Source organism: Chelonoidis abingdonii, chromosome 7 (assembly GCF_003597395.2).
Source record: "Chelonoidis abingdonii isolate Lonesome George chromosome 7, CheloAbing_2.0, whole genome shotgun sequence".
In the NCBI taxonomy this organism is placed as follows: Eukaryota; Metazoa; Chordata; order Testudines; family Testudinidae; genus Chelonoidis; species Chelonoidis abingdonii.
Genome location: NC_133775.1, coordinates 45661534 through 45673405, shown reverse-complemented (window position 1 = coordinate 45673405; position 11872 = coordinate 45661534). Strand labels below are relative to the sequence as shown.

The 11872-nt window shown below is 38.1% G+C and overlaps 1 protein-coding gene across 2 annotated transcripts in view; it reads right to left on the bottom strand.

Annotated features, from left to right (window-relative positions):
• Positions 1–11872, bottom strand: part of DENND1B (DENN domain containing 1B) — a 250487-nt gene that overhangs the window by 122714 nt on the left and 115901 nt on the right. The window lies entirely within an intron of this gene.

Here is an 11872-nt window from a genome sequence, read left to right as displayed (position 1 = left end):
GGTAATTGAGCTTAGAGAAATTCATGCTGGTACCCCATCTTTTGGACGCTAAGGTTCAGGGTGGGGAATTATACCATGACAGCATATTATGCCAGTTCCAAATATCTCACCATTATTTGTTTGCTTGTTTTTTTTTTAAAAAAAAAGCACACACTATTCTGCAAGCATGACTATACAATACACATAAAATATTGCCCTCTGATATAAAACTGCCTGGTTTTGTAATTCTAACATTTATTTATAAAAGTATGTAACCCAAAAAAGGATCCATAATAGGCAAATTTTCAGAGGCAAGTGTGCAAAAGTGAGCATTTATTTTGAAAAATTTCCTATTTAAAGGAGATTTTTAAATGTATGTGGCAAACGTCACCTCTCTCCTACATAGAAATTTTATCAAACTCAAGGTTTTAAAATTTGAACTGTTTTTTTAAGAAGTGGGGTAAACTGACTGATGGTAGTTCTGTACCAAGTGTATCTAGCATACAGCAGACCCTCCAAGTTACGAACTGACCAAACACACACCTCATTTGAAACTGGAAGTACGTAATCAGGCAGTAGCAGAGACCAAAAAATAAAAATAAAAAAAAGGCAAATAGCATACAGTACTGTATTAAACATACACTACTAAAAAAAAATAAAGGGAAAGTTTAAAAAAATAGATTTTATAGAATAAAAAAACTGTTTCCGTGCTTGTTTCATTTAAATTAAGAGGGTTAAGAACAGCATTTTTATTTTTGCATAGTACAGTTTCAAAGCTGTATTAAGACAATGTTCAGTTGAAATCTTTTGAAAGAACCACCATAATGTTTTGTTCAGAGTTACAAACATTTCAGAGTTACAAACAAGAGGTGTTCGTAAATCTGAGGTTCTACTGTATCTTTAAAATGGAAGAGTTCGAAACTACTTAGCTATTTTAGCTGTTCATATATCAATATGCTTATGAAAACAAGTGGCAATGTGTTAACATCTCTCATTATTTCAGCTGAGGCTGACTAGCTTTGAGTCTGAATGAAAATATTTTTCCCTGAAGCAGCTTTGGGGAAATATATTTCTGCACCCTAGTGAATTCATAAGAGTAGATAATCCCAATTCTGTGCACTTCAGAAAGACTGGTATTCTCTCTAAGAGAGTTGACAAAATTGAACTGCTATTTTTTTTTTTTTAACAGATGATGGGTAAGGTTTAAAATATTGGAAAATGCGATATAATAAAAAATAAAAATAAAGATTTCAAGAATCTGCTTCTGTCTCAAGAGACAGACACTTCCCCAAACTGTGATGACTTCAAAGGTCCTGCCTAATATGTGACTGTAGCTCACATTGAAGCAGATGTCTTTCTGAAAGCTGCTAGAGGCTTTAGGCTCCTGCAGGGAGTCCACAAGTCAGCAAAGTTTGGGCTGAAGCAGACTGTTTCCTGAAAGCTGCTACAGACACACTCTAAACAATTAGCTTTCTTTAAAAGGCTTTAATGCACATTGTGCCGTCTGTTAACTACATCTGAGTCCATATCTTAGTGCTTTAACAGACATATATGCTACCTGGTATTATTTATGGTAGTTAAAGTGTGACTCTATTGCATAAATTGATTATAGTATTTGCTCTTCAATACCCTAGGACAGTGATCCCCAACCAGGGCATCTATGTGCGCCCGCGTACTGTCCAGTGGACAAGCATCCACTGAAATGCTGCCGAGAACCAGAGCTGGTTTTTGGCGGGGACGCCTCTGGATGACACTGCTTGTCGGCAGTGTTTCGGCGGCAACGTCTATTGATGTTGCCGCTTCTCAGCGGCATTTCGGCGGATGCTCATCTGCCAACCACGGTCCTCAGTAGCTCCTCGTCCGGTGCCTGCCAGACGAAAAAGGTTGGGGACCACTGCCCTAGAATATAATTGTTCAGTGTACCATCACATCTAACTAAAGGGCACACAGTGCTATAGATGTGAGTGTTGTGTGTTATGGTGAAACTCTGGCTCGAAAATTCCACAAAATGATTGCTTCCGGAAGTTTCTTCCTGATAGATGATGTTTCCTGTTATCTTTTGGAAATATGTTAATAGTAGAGTTTATTGGGTGGCTGAAATGCAATATATATGTCTAGTGGGGAAAGTGTTAACTGCAAAACCCAACACAAATCAAACACCACTGTAGAACAAATAAAAAGTGGCTTTCTCAGTCTAATATAGTGATGTAGATTGGTGTTTTGCTCTAAGTATTTATCTATAAAACCATCATACAATTTATAAATTACAGAATCATTTTTCATACTGGTCACAGGGGGTTAGTTTAGACTATCCACCAATTTTCCTGTGTTGTGCCATATAGCAACATCTCAGCAGCAGTACAACAGTATTTTTTCCTAATATGTTTCTCTTTTCAGTAGAGAACACAAAGCTGTAAAATATACGTCCCTTGACTTCTGAGCCTTCATTTTTCATTATCAAGAGTACACTGCAAAAACAAGTGTTCCCATTTTAATCTCACATAATGCTTATATTTATCTCTACTGGTCTATGAACTTAGCTCCCACTTAACTACAAAAACAAAAATTGATACAATATTAAAACAGATGCAGAGAGAAAGGTCATATTCATATTCTGAAACTAGTGATGCTTAGTACACAGTTAAGGCAGGTTTTCCTTCCTTATAAGCAGGCATACTTACTGTACTTCTAGTGCCCCAAATATTTCTTCCTTTAAGAAAAAATACACTGATTTTATATGCCCACATTCTAGATGCTAACAAAAACTTGAATTATAAAAAATAAAGTGAAGGAACTCTTAGTAGTTGAATATAATGTTTTAAATGCTGTAGTAGAAAGCCTTTTACTTCATAGCTGGAATACTAAAACAATAATTACCTTTAGCTTAAAAACTGTTAAAATCATAGAAAATTAGGTTAAAATAATTTTAAGCATGCTACTTATAACCAAAAAAAGCAAGGGAAGCAAATCTTAACTCACACAGTTGCAAAAAAAGAAAAGAACAAAATATACACATCATCCTGACAGCACAAAACTAATTTAAAAAACCAAAACCTCAGAGTGGTAGTCTATATTTTTTAAGTGCATCTTTTTTTCAGGTATCCAATAGTGCAAAATAAGTGTTTCTGCCCAGATTTTTAACTTTACTTTCTTTACAATACTCCAACAGTACACTGCAAAGAAGGCAACTGGACCTCCTGAATTTGTGTGTGTGTGTGTATTTGTCTAATAAGTGCTAGTAATCATATGAGAATTTTATTCTTAAAACAAATGCTTAAATGATATTTTATCTTGATATTGAAAAAGAAAAGAAATATATATAAAAGCAGCACTACATTAATACACATAACACTGCAAAAACAAGTATTTGTACACAACAAAAAAAATATCAGTGAGGAAATTTGTCAGTTTCAAGCTTACAGACACTACTATATGTGTTTAAAAATTACTTTACAAGGTATGTGATACAGTATTATTTGTCACTGGACAATAGAGGCTCTTGTAGAAATGGCAGCCTAATATCAAGACCTGAGCTTGCAAACACTTATTCCCATGAATAATCTCATTGATTTGAACAGGATTACTTGTGAAAGTATTTGCAGGATTCGGGCCTTACATTTTTATTCAGTAATACGTAGATTTTTAATACAGTGCTATTGTGTTTATGCACCAGACCTATAAGTGTAAAAGTGTTGTGGAGGGAAGAAGCTACTCAGCCCCTCTAAAGAAAATAACTCAACCAAAACTCATTACAATTTTGATAGAAAAAGGGCCTTAATGCTTTTATTAAAAAATAAATATGGGCTCAAAACTGCCAAACTGATTTATTTTGAGTGCAGGTAAAAAAAGCAGTCTCTAAATAAGGAAGAACTTGCTACCCAAGTTTGAACTCATACAAATATGCAAGATCAATTTATTAAATTATTATCTCACTGCCTTACAACAACAACAAAAGGATTGAAGCCCCATTGTGGTAGCCACTGTAGAAACACAAAGGAAGATATGGGATGGAGTTTTCATAAGTACCTGAGGCTGCTAAGTCCCTTCAGAGGTGACTCAGAGTGCGCTAACGTGCACTCTGCAGGAGTGAATTCTAAAGCGTACTCATGTGTTGCACATTAATCGGTCCATGAAGACCCTGTTGGTGCATGCATCTATACAGACCAACTAATGTATACCACATTTGTGCATTTTAGGAATCACACCTCCACGGTGCGCAATTCCCCACCAAGTAGACAAGCCCTCAGACTCTTGGGAGCTAAATCTCATTGATTTGCAATGAGATGTGAGTTTCTAAATATCTAAATTATCTAAGAAAAATAGGACTTCAACTCCTAAATCATTTTTGAAAGCTTTACTCATGGTCTCTGCCCTGAAGAGCTTACTATGTATAAGCTTCTGAAAAGCAAATATGGAAAACTTGACAATCTCTTCATTCACTGGTGTATAAGGTGCTACAATAAACTTTTCTTGAAATGAGAAGAATAAATCCTATAACACAACTTCTGCAACATAGATCATGAAAATGAAAATTTTATGCTTTTAAAATCCAGGAGATTTTATCTACAAATGCGCCAATCACTGTAATGAAAAAAACACTACCACAAGATCTTTCATGGGTAAATAAAAAAGTGTATTTAACATTTTCTTCTAATCCAAAGTAGCAACAAGGCAGGAGCTCAGACTTTTATTCAAAGTCATGCATCATCTTTGTCACAGTAAGTAGACTTCCACCTCACTTATGTTTCTACAATAGCTCTGATAAAACTTTTACATTCATGAGTCAAAGGTTAAATAAAGGAAAGGAAATGTTTTCTGTCAAATAGTCAGGTAACCACTAACAGTCCTGAACTATCAGCAGGAATCTAACTTCCAGTAATCAAATAAAACTAAGGAAACCGCCTTTCCGTAGCTAAATGTCTAATGTCTAGGGGCTACTTTTCTGTCTGGAAAATTGACACAAAATGTGTAAAATTGAAACATTCTGCTTCTAAGGGATTTGCCTAAAGGAAGAGTGAGAAAGCTTCAAGCATGGTCTGACCTGAAGAACTACAAAGGCTTACCATATAAACCTGTCTTCCTTATTAGAGCATTTCATTTGGAAATGTAGGTGACAATTTTACAGTCATAAAATTTCATTAATCAGATCTAAGGCAGAAAATTTTTAATAATGTCTTGCATTTCTCAGAGTACATAAGGTCAACATGAGAAGCAGTCAGCAGTTGCAAGATTTTAACAAAATGAATCACAGCTGTAATAGTTGGCCTTTCTATTCAAACAATTTAGTTGTAGACAATACAACATTAATTTAATATTGCTCAATATCTGTAGTATATGTTTTTTTCTAAATAGTATCAAAATATTTAGTAATAAAATATAAAAAAATCACACTTCCCCCCATGATAACAGAAGAATACTTAAAATTTACAAACATATTATAGGATACCAATCAAATCTGAATTTGCAAACATTTGCCATTATTCATATAAAAAAATGAATTAGAAAAAAGACCCAATCTAGCACATAGGCACAACAGTGTATATTTTAAAAAATACTCTGAAGGTGAACCCCATTGTGCTTACAAACTAGAGGGTGCATATGGCATGTTAGCTGAAAAGTTCGGAGGGGACAACGCACACAGGAGGATTCTACATTGTGAGCTTCACAAAGCACTCTTAAAGAGTCCTGCAAAGAATCATGCACAACTAATGGAGGGGAATCCAACAGATTTCTTTTTTTCTGGATTCACTATATGGTTGGTTTCCCACTTATTTGTAATAGGCTTTGGGTTTGGTATCTGGAATCAGAATCATTTAAGGTACATTGTATCAATGTCTCTTTCTTTAAAATTAAAAGGTGTTAAATCTATATATTTGGTTATTTTTCTTTCACTGTGTCAACATAAACAAAACATACTTACACTAGCTGCCACCTTATAGGAAACTTCGAAAAAAACATTCTAACTTAGAGACAGTTCTCCCTGTATACACCTACACACACACAGTCTGCATTTTTCTTCCCCTTTTATTATTGTAAGAATTTCATGAGTACAAGAAGAGTACATCTTGTGGTATTTATTCTCCTGTGGCTACAATGTCAAAATTGGTTTCCTCATATTAAAATTTCAAGTGAAGAATAAACTACAAGAGAAGTGAACCCACCATTAACTACAATATGGGCAGTATTTTACAGCCCGCTGAAAACCGCCACCCAATGACACCATGTTTACCTCAGCAGCACTGCCACTGATCAAATCCTATTACTTCAGAGGTCTGGAACTGGCTAGCACATAGCAAGGTGCCATCCATAAAAGGAAGCTATAGGTGGAAGGATGCCTGCTTTTGTCCTGCTTCCCACCTGCCCACTCAACAAATCACCCAATCTCTTTACTTTCTTCTCTCCTTTCTGTTTGGCCTGCTCCTGCATTCCCATACAACCTTCACAGGCTGTACTAAATTTAGTTACACGTTACCATGGCATTATGCCCCATATTCTTCACAGAGATATTGTTATGATATGATTAGGGCATAACTATGATGTATTTTATGCAAGATAGGTCATGTGACATATCATTGAAATGGTTATGATTTATTGAATATGATTATCCTATTTATATGCATGTATCATTTTTGTATCTGAAATTCGGAATATTGTCTATGCATCTATTACAAATATGTTTACACCTGGGGAATGCCCACTAGGCAGAATGCAATCAGTCTAGATGGCAGGCCATTATGGAGAACAATAGGTCTTTGAAGATTCCAATCTCTCACCAGGAAGACTTCCTGGAGACACTGCAAACAGCCTCTGAGTCAAGGCTGCGGTGACCCTACAGGGATATCTGACCAAACCACTTGGTACTGGACTCCATCATAATGCTAGTGATTTTGCACTGATGGGGGTGGGACTCAAACTGGGAGAGAAAGGGTTCCTGACATATGCAAAAGCTACTTATGGCAGGGCAGTGACTTCATTGTGGTTCATTCTTCACTGACTTTCCACCCAAGAAAGAGGACTGTTGGAAACACCTGAGAAACAAGAAGACTGAACTGGGGGGAAAGGGCTGAGCCCAGACTAGACAGCTGTCTAGCCTGTGAAAGGAATAACTGGGATTTTAAGCTGCAACAAGTGTAGCTTGCCTTCAAGAATCTCTGCAATCTGGCTAAAACAACATTAAGGATGAGAATTTGCTACAGGCATCCAATTTCTTTAGTATATTAAGCTTAGATTGTGTGTTTGTTTTATTTGCTAGGTAATCTGCTTTGCCATCCCTTATAATCACGTAAAATCTATCTTTTGTAGTTAATAAATTTGTTTTGTTTTGTCTAAAATCATAACTGTGGGGCAGAAAGCTGTGAATATTCTTCTCCACATTGAGGGAGGGGGTGAATTTCATGAGCTCATTCTTTACAGATCTCTGTGCAGCACAAGACAGTATAATTTTGGGTTTACCTTCTAGAGGGGGGTGTGCACTTGCGTACTGGGTAGTTCCTTAGCTGAGCCTTCCCAAGTAGAGCCAATTGCAGCATCTGCGTGAAGCTGCAGCTAGGTATGTCCCTACCTGTATGTGTAATGGTAAAGTGCAGGCTGAAGCCTGAGGGAGGGCTCGACAGACTGAACAGGAGCACAGTGTAAAGGGGGCCCTCTGCATCTTCTAACCCTCGACCTTCCCCCAATTTGCCTTTATTAAAGCTACAGGAAACAATCTTCAGCAATCCTTAAAGGAACAAGTAATGTTCTTGCAATCAAAAATTAATCTTTTGTACAAGAACGTGCATCAATTTAAGATTTTCTTTGTATGTGGTCAATCTTTAAAATAAAAACTGCATACACTGGAGATACTCAGATGCAATTCTAGCACAAATCTGTGTATGAATACTAACACATTTGCTCACTGCTAATGAATTTTGGATGCACAGTACAGACTACATTGGATCCGAATATGTATCTATCAGAAATACAGACACACACATTCTAACAGCAAAGTTTCAGTGCAATCTCATACAGTCAGCTGCTAAAGAATCTGAAATCTCATATTTGTGAACTGCACATTTTCGGTATTAAGGATTACCTAATAAAATCACCTTAAAGTACCTGATGCTTTTATATTGCACTCCATTTGTACAAAGAAAACAATGGAAAAACAACACTCATCCTGCTGGAGATAAAGATGTAATGTGTTACAAAGTAAAAGCATGATCTTTTTGGCAGCATTCTACTCCAAAAAAGTTTTCTTTGTACTCAGAGTTAACGATTTTTTTCCACACCCTTCCCCTTGAGTTAAAGATGAGTATTTTACCAATCCAGAAGTACAGTTTTATAAAAGCTGGTACAACTATGTATTCAGCATTGCATTGTAAATTTGAAATTGTCACAGCAGAAGCAACAAACACAATGTTTTTATTATGATGCAGTGAAAAATTATAGCTTGCCACTTTTCATTTCACTAGTTATTTCTACCAAGTAGCAGACCATCAGCCAGATCCTCAGCTGATATATATCAACGGAGGTTCCACCAACTACAGTAGAGCAATGCCAATTTATACCAGCTTAGGATCTGGCTCCAATACTTTTTTTAACTAGACAGAAAGAGTGTCACTTACAGTATTTTAACATTAGCACTTGGGTGTGTGGAACTAATGAAGCATTTATTGTTATAACATTAGAGACAAGTCAGACAAAGTTAGAAGAACAAGTAGAAAATGTTAGTTCTTAGTCTGACGTGGAAAGGCAGGGTTGTGGGCAATGGGACTGAGCTAAAGCAGTTGCTCTCAGTCTTTCCAGACTACTGTACCCCTTTCAGAAGTCTGATTTGTCTTGCGTACCCCCAAATTACACCTCACTTAAAAACTATTTGCTTACAAAATCAGATATAAAATAAATTAGTACTGAAAAATTGCTTACTTTCTCATTTTTACCATATAATTATCAAATAAATCAATTGGAATATAAATATTGTACTTACATTTCAGTATATAGTATATAGAGCAGTATAAATAAGTCACTGTCTGTATGAAATTTTAGTTTGCACTGACTTCGCTAGTGCTTTTTATGCAGCCTATTGTACAACTAGGCAAATATCTAGATGAGCTGATGTACCCCTGGAAGACCTCTACGTATCCCAGAGAAACATGTACCCCTGGTTGAGAACCACTGAGCTAAAGCACAGGAATAAATTTTCCCTGAGCCTAAACAAGACATACCAGCAAAAGGAGTAACAAAGAAAATGGTTCAGAATCCTCATGCTCCTCAAAAGCCAAGATGGATGTATTTTTCAAGTGTTTTTATTAAATAGTTATCATCATTACTATAAGAAAGCCAATTAATTACATGAGAAAATACAGACTTCCACATTCATACCCAGTTCCTTATTCACTGGTTTGGACAAAGCAAAAAGTGAACACCAGACAGTTTCTCATTAATACATTGATTTTTTTAATCACTCCAAAAACCCTGCCTGCAAGGCAATGTCATTATATTAGAGGCTGCTGAATATCCTAGTAAAGATTTGACTGGGTGTTTTCAGCAACAAAAATGCTCTTTCTACAAACTTCTCTGCTGCCATTTCCCTTTCTCTCTTTGTATCCAGCCTACTTATGCCCATCTCCCCTATACACAATGCTAGGCCTTTTCCCTAGCTCATGTCCCCTAACCTCCTGATGCCCTTCACCATCTCCTCTAGACCAGTGTTTTTCATATCGTGAGTCAAGACCCAGTACTGGGTCATGGCATTTCAGGCACTGGGTCACCTTGCTCTGGTCAGCACCACCAACCAGGTTGTTAAAAGTCCATTGGCGGTGCTGCTCAGCTAAGGCAGGCGAGTGCCTACCTACTCCAACGCCACGCTGCAGCCCGGAAGCAGCCAGCAGCGGTTACGGCTTCTAGGCAGGGGAGCCACGGGGCCCCACACACTGCCCCCACCCTGAGCACTGGCTCTGCACTCCTATTGGCTGGCAACCGGCCAACAGGAGCAGGGGGCAGTGCCTGAAGGCAATAGTCACACGAAACCACTTGTGAGCCTCTGCCTAGGAGCTGGATCTGCTGCTGGCCGCTTCCAGGGCACAGCGTGATCCAAGGTGCCAGGACAGGCAGGAAGCGTGCCTCTGCCCCCCAGCTGCACCACTGACCAGGAGCCCCTGGAGATAAGTCCGTGCCCCAACCCTGCGCCCCAATCCCCTACTGCAGCCCTGAGCACCCACCCACACACAAACCTGGAACCCCTTCCTGCACCTGAAATCTCTCATCCCCAGCCCCACCCCAGAGCCTGCACCCCCAACCCAGAGCCCTGACTCCCTCCTGCACCCCAACTCGCTGCCCCAGCCCTGAGCCCCCCAAACCCAGAACCCCTTCCTGCACCCCAAACCCCCCATCCCAGAGCCTGCACCTCCAGCCAAGAGCCCTGACCCCCTCCCGCACCCTAACCCCCTGCCCCAGCCCTGAGCCCCCTCCCACACCTTGAACCCCTCATTCCCAGCCCCCCCTCACAGCCCTCACCCCCTCACCCAAACCCTCTGCCCCTGCCCTGAGCCTCTCCCACACCTCAAACCCCTCATCCCCAGCTCTGTTGGGTTGTGGGCATCAACAATTTTCTTCAGCTGGGTCCCCAGGAAAAGAGTTTGAAAAGCACTGATCTAGATGAGCTGTCCAGCTTCTGATCCTCTACTTCCCAACTCCTCTTCACAGGCTATCCACCTTCCCCACTGTTCTTCAGGATACTCTTCTCCCACTGGCAGCTCCTGGCTCCTTTCTCATTTGTCTGTGGTTGATGGCTCCAGTACTGCAGATGGCTCCCATTTTGAGACCAACTTCTGTTTCCCATCCTTGTCCTACACTGCAGCTAGACTGGTTCCTCCAGTTTTTTCCTAGTTGGTTTTACAAGATGTTTGTTTTGCTCAACTTTTAATTAAGTAATTTGCTACATTCTTGTTCTTTAGGTTTTGTCAGCTTTAGAGCTGCTAGATAAAACTTGTCAGGAATTTTCAGTCAGAATGATTTTTCAATGGAAAATGAAATTTCTGTAAAATTAAAATTTCCCATGAAAAAATTTTGACTGGTCTTTTTGTTTCTATTTTCCATAAGGAAAACCAAAACAAAATATTTAGCTTTGGTCAGTTTGAAATATTTGGTACAAGAACTACATCTCCTATGATGCAATGCAGTCTCTCCTCTAATCAAGCAGCATGGTGCATCATAAGAATCACCTATCTGCAGGTGCCTTATACCAGGTATAGTCCAGTCAAGGAACTCAGACCACAGGAGAGAATGGTGGCTTCACCACATGGAAAAGCAATTTAATGTCACACTAACATGAAAGGACACATCTCAGGTCAGTACAACAAATCAAATTAAAACATTTTGATTCGGGAATATCAAAATGTTTTTACTTGAAAATGCTGAAACAAAATGTTTTGTTATTTCTGAATCAAAATTTTTCAAAATGTTTTGATCCACAAAATATTTGATATTTTAACTTTTGTTTTTGGTGAAAATTACACACGCATAAAGGAACACAGATAGAAACACTGCTGTGCCACAATGATCTTCAGGACTCAAGAATTCCAACTGATTAGTTCTGGAATATCACATCAGAATTAATACAACTAGTAACAATATTGAACTACTTGAAACATCTGTATCAATTGTTTCATTAAAAAAAATATTAGCACACATAACATTTCAAGACAGAAAAGCTACATAATATTCTCAAATATCTCTTTAAAGCAGATCTTTCCTATTATTTATGTAGGAATATTTATTTTATCCCTAAGTTCAATTTTATAAAAATCATTTAACTTATTCCTTTGTCAAAAATTAATTGTTAATACTATTATGAACAAAGGAAACACAGTGGTATGTGAGTATACAACATCGTTTAGAAGATTTTTGATCTATT